We start from the raw sequence: 16676 nt of genomic DNA on the forward strand, positions 1-16676 counted from the left end.
AAAACACAGTTAATCACCCAAAAGTAATTTATAAAGGAATTCAAATTTTAACCATTACTCATAAAAAAAGGTGAAAAAAGGAATTAAATTCATAAAAAGTTGAACATTCCTACATCTTCATCCCCCTACTCAATTTTCTTGTAGTTCACAGTGCTGCAGAATTCCTAATGCAGAAATCCTCAATTATATCCAGCACTTTTTGGCTTTTCCCTTTTCTTTACAAACCCTCCATTATTTTCTTTTTCTTTTTTTTAAATATCTTTTTTGGAGTATAATTGCTTTACAATGGTGTGTTAGTTTCTGCTGTATAACAGAGTGAATCAGCTATATGTATACATATATCCCCATATCCCCTCCCTCTTGCGTCTCCCTCCCACCCTCCCTATCCCAGCCCTCCAGGCGGTCACCAAGCACCGAGCTGATCTCCCTGTGCTATGCGGCCGCTTCCCACTAGCTCTCTATTACTCTGTGTTTGGTAGTGTATCTATGTCCATGCTACTCTCTCACAGCGTCCCAGCCTAACCTTCCCCCTTCCTTGTGTCCTCAAGTCCATTCTCCACATCTGTGTGTTTATTCCTGTCCTGCTCCTTGGTTTATCGGAACCTTTCTCTTTTTTTTTAGATTCCATATATATGTGTTAGCATACAGTATTTGTTTTTCTCTTCCTGACTTCCTTCACTCTGTATGACAGACTCTAGGTCCATCCACCTCACTACAAATAACTCAATTTCGTTTCTTTCTGTGGCTGAGTAATATTCCATTGTATATATGTGCCACATCTTCTTTATCCATTCATCTGTTGATGGACACTTAGGTTGCTTCCATGTCGTGGTTATTGTAAATACAGCTGCAATGAACATTGTGGTCCATGACTCTTTTTGAATTATGGCTTTCTCAGTGTATATGCCCAGTAGTGAGATTGCTGGGTCGTATGGTAGTTCTCTTTTTTAGTTTTTTAAGGAACCTCCATACTGTTCTCCATAGTGGCTATACCAATTTACAGTCCCACCAACAGTGTAGGAGGGTTCCCTTTTCTCCACACCCTCTCCAGCGTTTATTGTCTGTAGATTTTTTGATGATGGCCATTCTGACCGGTGTGAGGTGATACCTCATTGTAGCTTTGATTTGCATTTCTCTAATGATTAGTGATGCTGAGCATCGTTTCATGTGTTTGTTGGCAATCTGTATGTCTTCTTTGGAGAAATGTCTATTTAGGCCTTACGCCCATTTTTGGATTAGTTTGTTTGTTTTTTTGATATTGAGCTGTGTGAGCTGCTTGCAAATTTTAGAGATTAATCCTTTGTCAGTTGCTTCATTTGCACATATTTTCTCCCATTCTGAGGGTTGTTTTTTCGTCTTGTTTATGGTTTCCATTGCTGTGCAAAAGCCCCATAGCAGTATTGTGAGTGTCACTGAAGCAGACTTGGGTCCACTTATCCACGTGCAATAAACCCAATGTACTGACACTGGGTTGTGGTGAAATAAAGTGCCGTGTTTTATTGTAAGGCACCATACAAAGAGTCCGGACAGCTAGTACTCAAAAAGCCTCATTTTCCTGATGGGTTTCAGCAAAGTGTTTTTAAAGGCACGGTGAGGGAGGGGAGTCCCAGGGTATGTGATCAGCTTGTGCACAGTTCTCTGTTTGGTTGATGGTGAGGTTTCAGGACAGTGTCACAGGGGTTAACGTCATCAATTCTTTGGCTCCAGTAGGCCTGGGGGCTATGTGCTCATGGTCATTAAGTAGTTAACCTTCCATTTGGTGGGAGTTTTAGCATCTGTAAAGCAGGAAATGTGCATCAAATACTGTTATCTATGTACTTCAGAGAGGAGCTAAAGTAGAGGATATGGGGGAGGGGTCTATCCTAGGAAGGCCCCATAGGGTCCTCCTCTGTTATATGAGCCCTGATGTTCTTTCCAAAATCCTCTTGAAGTTGAAGACAGACAGATTGGGTTTCCATTTTTTTGCTACCAAAAGCATCCTAACTTATACACTTGGCATAAAAATACTCTACTAATTTGGTACCTGCTCAGAGGTCTTGCTCAGGGCTGTACACAACTCCAGCTTGTGTCATTCACATTGACATTATTATGAATGGTACCCACTGGAGTTGTGCAGTCCCCAACTTTCATAGTTGTAAAAGGCTGTGCTGCTTTGTATCTGCTCATCTTTCCAGCTCCCCTTCAGTTGTCTTACATATGTGAGCTACAGTTGAGTCAGTTCCAACTACTTTTGCTCTCCAGAGGAACCATGGTATTACTTGGGGTTTTTGTGATCACTTTGTTCCCAATGCCAAATACAGATTCTTCACAGTTTGTTCATCTGACAGAGTCGTGTTTATTCTTTGATGGTCTTCTCAGATATCACCTTTACTCTAAAACTTTTCTGGTCACATCATTTTCCTGCCATAGACCCTAGGCACTCATAGTAAATGACTTTATCAAATGTAAACATAGCACTTTGTGTACATTTCTATCAATGCATCTCATGATGGTTTTTTTTTTTTTTTTTTTTTTTTTTTTTTTTTGCGGTACGCGGGCCTCGCACTGTTGTGGCCTCTCCCGTTGCGGAGCACAGGCTCCAGACACACAGACTCAGTGGTCACGGCTCATGGGCCCAGCCGCTCCGCGGCATGTGGGATCCTCCCAGACCGGGACACGAACCCGCGTCCCCTGCATCGGCAGGCGGACTCTTAATCACTGCGCCACCACGGAAGCCCTCAGGATGGTTTTTTATGTTAGTCTTCTGTACTGACCTATGTGCTTTTTGAGCAAACAGATTTTTCTAATTGTGGCCTAGTAGAGGAAACCCTAGCACACAGCAGATGCTTAAAGGACTCTCTCTTTGTGGACTGTTTAATGTATTCATTAACACTCATAATTCACTGAATGAACCAAATCATTTAATATTTACAGTTTTCCACAGCAAGATCTTTTTCGACCCACCGCCTAGAGTAATGAAAATAAAAACAAAAATAAATAAATGGGACCTAATGAAACTTAGAAGCTTTTGCACAGCAAAGGAAACCATAAACAAACTGAAAAGACAACCCTCAGAATGGGAGAAAATATTTTCAAACAAAGCAACTGACAAGGGATTAATCTCCAAAATACACAAACAGCTCATTCAGCTCAATATCAAAAAGACAAACAACCCAATCAAAAAATGGGTGGAAGACCTAAATAGACATTTCTCCAAAGAAGACATACAGGTGGCCAAGAAACACATGAAAAGATGCTCAACATCACTAATCATTAGAGAAATGCAAATCAAAATGACAGTGAAGTATCACCTCATACCAGTCAGAATGGCCATCATCAAAAAATCTACAGACAATAAATGCTGGAGAGGGTGTGGAGAAAAGGGTACCCTCCAACACTGTTGGTGAAACTGTAAATTGGTACAGCCACTATGGAGAACAGTATGGAGATTCCTTAAAAAACTAAAGATAGAGCTACCATATGACCTAGCAATCCCACTCCTAGGCATATATCCAAAGAAAACCATAATTCGAAAGGATGAATGCATCCCAATGTTCACTGCAGCACTATTTATAATAGCCAGCACGTGGAAGGAACCTAAATGTCCATCAACAGAAGAATGGATAAAGAAGATGTGGTACATATATACAATGGAATATTCCTCAGCCATAAAAAGGAATGAAATAGTGCCATTTGCAGAGATGTGGTTGGAGCTAGAGATTGTCATACAGAGTGAAGTAAGTCAGACAGAGAAAGACAAATATTGTACAGTACCATTTATGTGTGGAATCTAGAAAAATGGTAGAGATGAACTTACTTGCAAAGCAGAAATAGAGTCACAGATGTAGAGAACAACCTTACGGTTACCAAGGGGGGAAGGGGTGGGTGGGATGAATTGGGAGATTGGGACTGACATATATAACTACTATGTATAAAATAGGTAACTAATGAGAACCTACTGTATATCACAGGGAACTCTACTCAGTGCTCTGTGGTGACCTAAATGGGAAGGAAATCTAAAAAAGAGCAGATATATGTATATGTATGACTGATTCACTTTGCTGTACAGCAAGAAACTAACACAACATTGTAAAAGAACTATACTCCAATAAAAATCAAATAAAAATTTTAGAGTTTTCAATCTCCCATTACCACATATATCCAGATGCAGCAATATTTACTTCTTCTATCAGTTGCCAATGTCAACTAAAAAAACCCAAACAATAGCAGCACAGTAAGGAGAAACTTTACTCAAAAGGGTAAGTGCGAGGAGGGGCCTATTGCAATTGGGGGAGGAGAACTATCGCATTAGGGAGAATGCTGTGACCCTAAGATCTGCAAGCCTCTCAGTGGTTAATCAAAAGGGGTTTTTCTTCTCTTGAGAGGAAGTAACAAGGGTATTAAGGGTAGGGTGTGGGCAAATGGGATAAAAGAGTAGCTTGAGTGGATGGTAGATCAGAGAATATTTTACCCTGAGGTCAGCCTGTTCTTAGGAGAGATTATCTGTTGACTCAGTCTGACAGTGAGTCCGAGTTCTGGAGCCTGGAGGAAGGAGTGAAACTTTACAGTTTGATTAATAAGCAGTTTGTTCCAATTGATTAGTAGGAATAAACACTTAAGATGATAATTTATGAGACAAAAAAATGGCAATTTGGAATATCTTTGTCTGGCATTGCCATAGGTAAACAAGAGGAGGCATCTGTGGTGGTTCTTAGGAATAAGCTGTTTTCCACAACACAAAGGGCAGAGGGATATCTTAACTTTTGCTGTTTTCCAGGATTCGAGGGCTCAGGTAAAATTCCACATTGTCACTAATAATAGTTTTCAGTATCGAAGGACACAATTAGACTATATAAAACTTTATTTTATTTTCCAGTGGTCATCACACAGCCAAGCAAATGTATCCACTTGTTAAATTTAATTACCTTTTATCTTAGAGAGTTCCCCCAAATTAAATAGGTCGGAAATTTTTATAAAGAATCAAATATTGCTTTCCTGTCTGAAAAGTGTGGACTGAGTATCAGAGACTTATCAGACTCCTTTCAAGCTAAAGTCACCTTCATTCACTTGATAAGACTGTAGAGGGCACAGTTGGACTGAAACAAAGCTTGAGTGAAAGAGTGTGAGAACTTCATTACACCCAGCTAATACCCACCTGTGTGCTGTCAGTGATCCATATCTGCCTTTCAGAGCAAAGGTCTTTTAAAAAATCTTTTTGAAAGAGGGTTTTCTTATTTGTCACTTTACTTTCTTTTTAATTAATCCTGACAACATTTCATGTGAGAAAGTGTGTTTGAAGAGATAGAATTATAAATGAGTCCAGCATTATTGTTATAGTCCCTGTATTAAAATGTTACTGTAAGCTAAGGCAAGGAAGTCAAAGATAGTAGATTAAGAGAAAACTGCTGGGGAACTGAGCAAGCATTATTAAAAACAAGTGACAGGTTTGTATTACTCTATTGGAAGGAGCATATAGTAGTGGAAAGACTAAGGAATTAGTTGGGCTATCCGTAAGCTATTTGAAGCACAGCTTTTTCCAAAGCTAAGTAAAGTTTTGTCTAATCATCAGCTAATTTGTGGTTTCAAAATCCTGTAGTGTTCTTGATGCAGTTACCACCAAAATGAAGCATGCCCTTCTTCCTAATGGTCTACTCCTCCCCTTCCTTGTACTATATGTGCAAAACAAATGACATATACGAACTCTTTATGTTCTCTTTTCACCCTGCTTTCATTCCACATTGCACCAAGATTTCATTTTCCACATCAGTAATGGCTTTATAATTTCCAAATTCAAAGGTTTTTCTTCTGTCTCATTTACCTTAAAATCTCAATTGCCTTTGATTTTTTGCTCCTCACAGATGACTCTTATCTTTTTGCTGTAATTGTGTTGACTATGTACTACCTGTTACTCTTTTCACATATTTAGCAAATCAGTTTGTTAGTTTGAGTGCTTCTTTTTGATTTTTCCCATTCCATTATTTTGGGAATTCACCATACTTCTGTATTTTGTGTGCTGGTTCTCCTCTATCAGACTATTGATTGAATTTTATGTTTCCAGCTAAAACCTGCCATTGGATTGGCTATTACCTCAGTGGGAAATGGCTATGGTATCCATGTAATGTACTCTCACTAAAGCCCCAACTTTGTATTGCTAATTGCCTTCTAAATATTCATAAATGGATGTCTTGCTGTTCCTTGAAAGATAGCTATTCAAAATCATTTTTCTCTCCAAACCTAGTCCCTCTTTCTGATTTTCTCATTCTTCTATCTCTGCCATAGCCTTTAGATAGAAAAAAATTCGACTGTTTTTTCAACTAACACTCTGTAGGCTCCTTGCTATCCTCCTAGGCCAGGTCTTTGGGCCAAGGTAACTAGTGTCTGGATCCATTAGAAAGTCCAAGGGGGCAGAATTTTCTTTATGCTTTGTTCATTAATGTAGCCTAATCACAAAGGATGATAACTAGCTCAATTAATATTCATTAATAAATGAATGAGCCCAAATACCCAAAGTTAGGTTCTCCTATTATTTATTTTACATTAATTACCAGATGAATATTTTTAATACCACTTTTGTATTGCTGCTTTTCTGATCAGAAACTTCATTGAGTCTATTTTGTCTCTTTTTTTCTGACTTTTAAGATTGTCCATTTTTCTATTCTAAGGAGGTCCTAAGAAAGTGAATTAATGTTGTGGGTAAGAGTGAACGTACTGGAGTTAAACAGCCTGAGTTTGATTATTGTTCTTTCATTTACTAACTGGGACAGGTATTTAATTTTTCTGTGCCTCGGTTTCTACGTCTTTAAAATTGAGATAATGATCAGTGGATTGATGTTAGGATGAAATAAGTTAGTGTGTCTTAAGCACTCAAACAGTGCCTGGTATTTAATGAATGCTCAATATGCATTATTATTATTATTATTATTATAAACCTCTACATTTGAAAAGCGTCTGTACAGTCAGTGACATCCAGATGTTTAATAGAACATATCCCATCTTTCAAACAAAATTTTACATGTAATCCCAATAACTTTATGAAATACAAAATAAGTGTGGCTTTGATTATTTGTACCCTCCGCTCTTTCATAAACTCATAAATGTCCTTGACAAAATCCCCAAGCTCCAAGAACTACAATTTAAAAACCCCTGGTCTCAGTAACTTTTTTTCTTTTTTTTTAATATTTATTTTTTTGGCTGCACTGGGTCTTAGTTGTGGCATGCAGACTTCTTAGTTGTGGCATGCGGAATCTTAGTTGCAGAATGTGGACTCTTAGTTGCAGCATGCATGCGGGATCTAGTTCCCTGACCAGGGATCAAACCCGGGCCCCCTGCATTGGGAGCACAGGGTCTTACCCACTGGACCACCAGAGAAGTCCCTGGTCTCAGTAACTTTTGATGTAAGTATTTACTGATTGACTAAGTCATGTTGAAAACCATTAGATTGTAGAAAGAGCAGGCATTTTAATAATACATCTATTATATTGCCTGTCTCAAGTGAGGGTATTGTAAGACAAGGAAGTTACATTTGAAAATATTATGTAACACAGACAATTTATATCTATTTTAGTAAATTTAGATCAAAGGAATAAACTTTTTTTTATAATAAATGAGGGGTAAGTTTGAATTACAAATCATACTTAAGGAATCAAAGTGTTGTGTTATTATAATTGTCATATATAGAATAAATTATTTGCCCTTTGAGCATTTGGAGATGACTTAAAACATTATTTGTTTCTGAACTAAACCTAAAAGATGTGAAAAGCATTTTCTAAATGATGATATTAACACTACTTATCCTTTTACTTTCAACTCTGTAAGCTTAGTAAAACTTCAGTCTTTATTGATATCCCCATATCTAAAAGATATTTATCTCTACTGCTTAACTGGAAATTTTTGAGAAAAAATTAATTGATGTTATTAAAAGAAAGGTGTCATCTAAAATTATACTGTCTTATTTTTAGAAAGAATTTGCTGAGTGATCCAATGAACATCTGACTAAGAGTCATGTACTCTTAAAGGGGTTGAGAACAGGTTCATGAGATATTTGAGTCCCTTCATTTTACAAATGAGAAAAATATGAGCCTGCTTAGCTAAGGAATTTACCAAAGATAGATGATTGCATATTAAATATTAAGAAGTATTAAAATCTCTGTTCTCAATCCAGTACTCTTTCCACCATTTGGAAAATTAATCATACAGTCTCAAACATCAAAATATTTTTTCCTGTATCCAAAAGAGAACAGAATGTCATGTTTTAGAATCCAGATGTCATATCAACTTAAAAAGCAACATAAAAAACAATTGTAAAGTAAAACTTTGGATTAAGCAGATGATGACTGCTTGATTGGTAGTGGCTTATACTGGAATATAAAGTAAATCAGTAAGCAGAAATACTGCAGACATCTGTTTTTCTGAATGTCAATCAACAGAGCTGTTCTAAGAAGGATTGAGAAATAGCAAAAGGCTGGTCTTTCTCCAATCTGTGGTTGTCTTTATTGAACTCATTTTCTTTTTTCCTTGCCCTTTTTGGTGCCTCTTATCTCTGTTCTCTCCTTCTCCTACCAAAACTTCTTCTAGGAAACTTGTATCAAACTTGTACTGAAATGTAAATGGCTTACAAGCCTTAAGGTGCTGCCTCTCCCAGGGAAGTGTGAGGAGTGAGATTTAAGAGGGGCAAAGAAAGGTAAAGTTATAGAATGTATATCTAAATATGAAATTTTAAGCATCAGTGAGGAAGAGAATAGCAGTTTTAAATTGTAGGAGGACACACTTCCCAGTGATTTTAAAACCATTGTTAATCTCCCCAAAGAAATAAAAACCAAACAGACAAACAAATATGCAACAAATATAACAGCCAAACACAAAACCAAAAATAAAAAACCCCAAATTAATGGGACTTGACTATGTTGAAACTGAGATTAATATGTGGAGTATTGATTTCTCTAATAAGTTGAGTCCCTCAGTCCATGAACATGGTATATCCCTTTATCTAGGTATTCTTTAATTTTTCTCAGTACTGCTTCATAATTTTGCATATAGAAGTCTTCGTATCTCTCATTAGATTTATTTTTATGTGTTTCACTTTTTAGATATTACCATCAAGAGCATCGTTTTCTGAATATCCTATTTGCTGTTGGTCTGTACAAATACAATTGATTTTTAACAATATTGACCTTGGATTCAGCAACCTTGTTAAATTATCTTATTCAAATGGCTTACCTGTAGAATTTGTTTCAAATACCATAAGGATTAAAAGATCAATTCTCTAAAACAATGTAATAAATCTAAGATTTCCTACAAACAGTAATGTTTTTAAAAATTCATACAGCAAAACTTGACAGGAAAAGAAGAATAAATATGTAAATCCACAATCATCGTGGGAGATTTTAACACAACTCCCTCAGTAGTAGGTAGAACAACCAGCCAAAAGTCCATGGAAAATTTTTAACACAAATATCAAACTTGATCAATTTGAAATATATAAAACGCTCTATGCAACAATGATGGAAATCACACTTTTCACAAGTATATATAGACTATATTACAAAATTACTTATATGGTTGTACATAAAGCAAGTCTCAACATATTTCAAAGACTGAAATACAATAAAATATGCTTTCTGACCATTGAGATGTTGAGTTAGAAATCAGTAACAAAAATTATTTTAAAATAGATCCAAATGTTCAGGAATTAAGCATTTTACTTTAATAATCCACAAAGAAGAAATCACAATTAGCATAAGAAAAGCAAAATTTTAGCTATACTCCCATGGTTTATTACATATGTGTGTACTCTAACACCATCACAGTTTCCCCCACAAGCATATGCACTAACAGAGTTTGTATCCTATCTATCTAGTTTCCTTTAGGGTCTGATAAGGCCAGTTGAAGATGCTTACTAAATGCTAATTGGGTGTATCGGCAGAACTCTTGGTTTTAAGCAACATGATATGACTTAGATAACTTTAAGAAAATGAATTTATTACAGTGATACAGAGTAGCTCACAGAATGGTTTGGAGAGTCAGAGAACCGTGGGTCTAAACGATCAGCCAGGAGAAATGTCTAAACTTATTTCATGGTCTGATGTGGTGAAGACGAGATTGCCGCTACTGCTGGATTACTTGATTACTCTGCAGATTGTAATGCTGAGCTCACAAACACAGAATTTAGATGCTGCTGGAAAGAGGGTATTGCTTCCACTAGGGTTCTTTTGTGTGACCAGTATAGACTCTACAATTACTGTTTTCCACTCACTCACTGGCAGCTTTTAATTGCAAATCTGGGGCATATGCATCCAACTGATAGAATTCCGTTTTTGTGCTAATGCCCTAGTTTCAAAGGAGGCTGAGAAAACAAGTACTTGAGATGTTTAGCTTCTATGGTGAAAGGTGGATTTGCCTCATAAAGGGGGAGATTCCTAAATCATAGGGAATGGACAAGGTTCATGCAATTTATCTATGACTTTCAGGCAGACATGGGTCTTGCCAAGACACTTTGGATAGTCTATTTACTGATCTGTAGGTTCTCTGAGCATGATGTCATTAAAATAGAGGATAAGTGTGATGTCAGAAGGTCAAGGTCTCTATGAACTAAGCTGTGATGTAGAATGAAAAAGTTGAGACAATACAGTGAAATTAATACTGCTACCTTGTGATTTGCAAGCAAATTGTTCTGATGTTCTCAGCTTTTTAGAGTAAAGGAATAAAAGCATGTGCCTAATCAATAACTATTGATTACTTAGAAAGCAAAGCAGGTCCCTTAGAACCTTACTGATTTGTTCTAGTGAAGAGACCACATATAGAACAACGGCCTCAATTTGCTGTCTCTAGCTGATCAAATTTATAACAATCTTCTGTTTTACTCCTGAATACTCTGACTTCTACACTAGACAAATTGAAATTTTAAAAGGGAATATGATAGAAATCACCAACCCTGAATTTGTAAAATCTTCAGTAGTGAAACTAATCACTGTGATTCTCTTAGGGATTTAATCATGCTTTTGACATATTATTATAATAAATAGAGGAAGCTCTTGGGGCTTTTATTGAGCTCTTCCTAATAAAAATATTATTCCCTGAGACATGCAGCCAAGATGGTGATTCTGCTTGTGGCTGAGTGTACTACTTTAATGATATACTAAGAAACTAGTGAAATATTTATGGAATTTTGGGGCATCCTAGTAGTCCTACTGGGAGGCAGACTTAAGTCAAACTGCCATTTATCATTTCATCTTCATGTCTCCACCCTGACTAGTGGAGAATAGTGGTATCAAAGGTACCAAGAATCAATACAGGGAAGGGTAAAGAGGTTGGGATGGGAAAAATTGACTTCCATTTTCTAGGTAACTCTTCTTGGCTAAGTCATTACATGTCTCCAATCATGGCGAAAAAAATGTTACTATATATCGTAAAATTGACTTCTCTTTAGAAAGATGGCAAGTGAGGGTTGGAGAGTCCTTTCTTTATTGGAATCTACCATTATATCCTCATCCCACTACAAAGAAGTCCAGTTCTTTTTCAGTCAGTGCCCCATTCCAAGATGCCAATTAAACTCTCATAATAAAGCAGTCATCAGAATTAAATGTTTAGTGTTATTCTATCTCAACCTGTGGATGCAAGAAGTAAGACTTTTATCACATTCACAGAAAGTTAATGATATTTGGCATTATCTTGAGCTGGGAATTTAAGACTGGAATATTACATTCTTATTACATTGGTTTATCCTGTTGTCTTTATTTTTAATTTATTTTATTAATTTATGAAAAGAAATTTTACTGTGGTAAGAAAACAATATGTGATCTACTCTCACATTTTTAAGTGTATAATACAGCCCCTGGCAACTATCATTCTATTCTTTGTTTCTGCGAGTTTGACTATTTTAGATATCTCATGTAAGTGGAATCATGCAGTATTTGTTCTTCTGTGACTGGCATATTTCACTTAGCATAACATCTTCAGATATATCTATGTTACTGCACATGGCAGATTTTCCTTCTTTTTTAAGGCTGGGCAATATTCTATTGTATGTATATATCACATTTTTAAAATGTATTCATCCATCAATGGATATGTACGTTTTGTCCATATCTTGGCTATCATGAATAATGCTACAGTGAGCATGGTAGTGCAGAAATATCTTTTAGATCTTGATTTCAAATCTTTAGACTATCTACAGAGAAGTGGCATTGCTGGGTCACGTGATAATTCTATTTTTAAGGTTTTTAAGACCCTCCATACTATTTCATAGCAACTGTACCATTTTACATTCTTACCAACAGTACCCAGTAGTTCCAATTTCTCCACATCCTTACCAATACTTTATTTATTTTTATAATAGCCATCCTAACAGGTTCAGGATGATACCTCATTGTGTGTTTTCTTTTGTTGTTTTTTGGGGGTTGTTTTGGTCTGTGCTGTGCGGCATGTGGGATCTTAGTTCCCTGACCAGGGATTGAACCTGCACCCTCAGCAGTGAAAGCACAGAGTCTTAACCACTGGACCACCAGGGAATTCCCTCATTGTGGTTTTGATTTACATTTTCCTGATGGTTAGTGATGTTGAGCACCTTTTCATATATCTGTTGACCATTTATATATCTTCTTTGGCAAAATGTCTGTTCAAGCCCATCATTGCCCATTTTTAAATTGGGTTATTTGGGGGGTTTTTTGCTATTAAGTCATAGGAGTTTCTTATAAATTTTGAATATTAAGCCCTTATCTGATACAGGGTTTGCAAGTATTTTCTTCTCTTCCATAGGCTGCCTTTTCATTTTGTTGATTGTTTCCTTTGCTGTTCAGAAGGATTTTAGTTTGATGTAGTTCTACTTGCCCATTTTTGCTTTGTTGCCTGTGCTTTTGGTGTCATATAGTTAGGACATCATTGCCAAAATTAGTGTCAAGGATCTTTTCCCCTATGTTTTCTTCTAGGAGTTTTACAGTTTCAGATCTTATGTTTAAGTCTTTAATCCATTTAGAGTTGATTTTTGTGTATGATACAAGAGTCCAGTTTCATTCTTTTGCATGTGGATATCCAATTTCACCAACACCATTTGTCAGTTCTGAGAAAGAACAAAGTTGGAGGCATAAGAGTTTCTGATTTCAAAAAAATATATTACAAACCTACAGTACTCAAAACAGCATGGTACTGGCAAAAAAGACAGACGAATGGAACAGAATAGAGAGACTAGAAATAAACATATGCATATACAGCCAACTGATCTTTGACAAAGGAGCTAAGAATACAATTGGGAAAGGATGCTCTCCCAGTGCCCTTAGAAGTAACCATGACACCCTACAGATTTGGAATATTCAGGGCCTCCATACTTTTTTAAAAGATAAATTTATTTATTTATTTTTGGCTCCATGGTGTCTTCGTTGCTGTGCACGGGCTTTCTCTAGTTGTGGCGAGTGAGGGCTACTCTTCATTGCAGTGTGCGGGCTTCTCATTGCGGTGGCTTCTCTTGTTGCAGAGCACAGGCTCTAGGCTCATAGGCTTCAGTAGTTGTGGCACACAGGCTCAGTAGTTGTGGCTCGTGGGCTTAGTTGCTTCCCGGACCAGGGCTCGAACCCGTGTCCCTTGCACTGTCAGGTGGATTCCTAACGACTGCACCACCAGGGAAGTCCCAGGACCTTCATCCTTTTACATGTGAGTTACTACTTGATTTTCCCTAGTCAGGTCACTAGTAGGCTTTAAGTTCCAGGAGACTCTAAGGTTAATTTTTCTCAATTTGTTTCTTATTGCCAACTAGGGATTTACTGTCTTCAGTGCCAAGCAGGCTAGATAACTGATGGCAGTTTCCCCTATATCCTCAATGATCTGTTGTCTCTGATCTCTCCTGGTATCAATTTTTATGTTAGAGCAATAGATGACTTACTCTGGGTTAATTAAGTAGAAAATAAACTACTAAAAAGATATTGGACAGTTTATGGAATCTCTAAATAAAAGATTCAAGAACCAGCATTGGTGTTTGGAAGTTTAAACTTATGCCTAGGAATCATGCTGTAGAATTGGTCCAGGGAACAACCTAGTGCAAGAGTCACTGGGCAGAGACACTTCAGCTAGAACTACAAAGATCAATGATAGGGGATGCTAAATACAGTAATATGAATCACTGATACATTTGTTCTGGATACTGAAAACTGTGTGTGCTTTCCACTTCCAGAATATATTCTAAGCAGTCTTTTCTTCTTGTCAGTAGCTTCTAGTCCAGTCTCCAGAATGGATATAACTGATTGTCAGAGCTAAGGTCATATGCTAGCCTATGGCCCTAAAGGTTACTCAGAGATTAAGTAGCTGGCATTTTCAATCTCAATAACGAGAGACAGATTCTTCCTCATAAGATGGGGATTTCCATAACTTATATATGGGTTCATACACTGGACAAAAACGAAGAGTAGAACTCTCCATTAGAGTTTATTCATGAATAAATACCACATAAGTCATAATTTTCTTTACAATAATATTTTGGAAACAAGAATAAGGAAGTTATATATATATATATATATATATATATATATATATATATACACACACACACACACACATATATATACACAGACACACACACATACACATATATGTATATATGGGTGTGTGTGTTTATAAATTCTGACTTTATATAAAGTAGGCCTTTGTTTTTTACTGTGACTGTTCTGAATGCAGAATGGGGATTCTTTTAGTTACAAAGAGGAAAATGAAAACTTTTTTCTGAACTAAACTACATGAAGTGTGAACATGAAGATTAACATTGTCTCTGAGGCAGGAACCTCAAAATTATACTCCTTCTCAATCAATGTTATTGTCAGTTCTTAGTTTTATTAATTATTAAAGGAAAATATATATCCAAGACATTACTGCAAATAAATATTTTAGAATATGTCTGGCTTTTCCTGTACAGTGAAAACATTTTTATAATATGAAATGTAAGAACAGATATTTTTCCAACGTAAGTTCTCGTTGCACATTCTCACATATTATAACCATATGTAATTACTGTTAAGTGAAAAGCCTGAATTAGATGAGTAAATTGTTAGAGCCAGTGGTAAGAAAATTATTATATATATTTTTAGCACAGTATTTAAATTTTATATTTAAGAAACTTTTGAGGGACTTTTCATCTAGCTAGTAAGTGAGTTAATTAAAAACAGAGGAACGTTGTGAAGAGTGACACCATGGTGTTTTTAGAATCAGAGGGGTATGAATTCCAATTATTCAATGATAATTTTTGAGATCCTACCACAGCCAGGTACATGGCTTTTACATTTTCTCTAGGAATTTCATTTTCATCATCTAAACAATAGATATAAAACATTTAACTAATGAAGTTTTTGAGAGCAGAACAAATCTTCAAGGCAAGACACAAAAAGGTGAAAACCTTTCCAAGTAACTTGACAATGTTCCAGAGCAAAACTCAATAATATTTATAGAAATACAAAAATATTCATCACTACTACAAGGCAAAATTAATAAGTTATGGCATCCAACCAAAGATTACCAGGCATACAAAGGGTCAGGGAAAGATGAACTATAATAAGAATAATCACTTGAGAGTGACCCAAAACTGGCACAGATGTTAGAATGAGAAGATAAGGAAGTCAAAATAGCTTTTATAATTGTACCACCCATGTTAAAAAAAGTTATGTCGAAATATAGAAGATATAAAAAAGAACCCAATTTAACTTCTAGAGATGAAAGCTACAGTTATTGAGATCAAAACAAAGCAAACAAATCATTTGATAGGTTTTGTGTGTTTGAAACTTTGTTGTTTGAAAATTTGTTTCATTTGTTCTACCAGTTAGACCTGGTAGAAGAAACAGTGTTTCTGGGTAAGAGATGATAAAAATACCAGTCCTCCAGTTAGTTCACTGTCACTCTCAGAGAGCTTAAAAGAGAACTCAGTGTGGTCGAACAGTAGCCCAGAGAATAAGTTGGAGGGGGTTATTGCTGGAAGTGACAAAAGTAAGACACGGCTTCCACTTTGGGGTGTCTTCTGTTGTAAAAGAGGCAAGAATGAGGATGAACCATAAACTCTTCCCATGCTGAAGCCACAGAGTGAACCCATCCCATGTTATTAGAGGCCACTGATACCAGAGGCAGAAGACCAGGATCATAACTGCTAATGGGCAGCTAATTGTGCTTGTAGTCAGAGGAGGGTCTCCCTCTTTTCCCCTTTTTCTTTTTAATTCTAAACTCAGGGTTATAATTAAACAAAACAGGAATTTAGAGAAGAGCATGTGGGAAGCTTTTTGGCTATTTGGAGTTGTTGCTTTGAACAAATATCCCCCCAATAAAACTAATAACATAATAATAGTAGTACATGAAATGTCCATATATTGACTTAAATGAATTCTTTAAAATTAGATGTAGTTTTTGGTCTAGACTGCAAAAGCATTAAATTTCCCTTGTAGCAGTTACTGAAAAAAAATTAAACATTTACATTTCTTTACTTCATCAAGATTGAATTTCTCAATCAAACCACATATGATTAACCTGGTTTTCCAATGTATCTTTTATAACAGACACATAATCTGATAATAAACATGGCATTGCTTTCTAAATTATTTTTAATGACATACATGATAGAACATGAGAGGATCTTGGCCCATTTAGCAACCCCCATACTTTTATTTTAATGGAACATATAGTTTAGGTAGAAAATATAGCCTAGTGGATTTAAAAAAAATTATCTTTGGAAATGAAAA

General features: G+C 36.2%; 1 protein-coding gene across 4 annotated transcripts in view; it reads left to right on the top strand.

The window, feature by feature from the left end:
- Positions 1–16676, top strand: part of LOC308611634 (uncharacterized protein) — a 97505-nt gene that overhangs the window by 33126 nt on the left and 47703 nt on the right. The gene's annotated exons all lie outside the window — the stretch shown is intronic.

The sequence above is a fragment of the Mesoplodon bidens genome (genome assembly GCF_964165515.1).
Source record: "Mesoplodon bidens genome assembly, contig: HAP1_SCAFFOLD_118, whole genome shotgun sequence".
In the NCBI taxonomy this organism is placed as follows: domain Eukaryota; kingdom Metazoa; phylum Chordata; class Mammalia; order Artiodactyla; family Ziphiidae; genus Mesoplodon; species Mesoplodon bidens.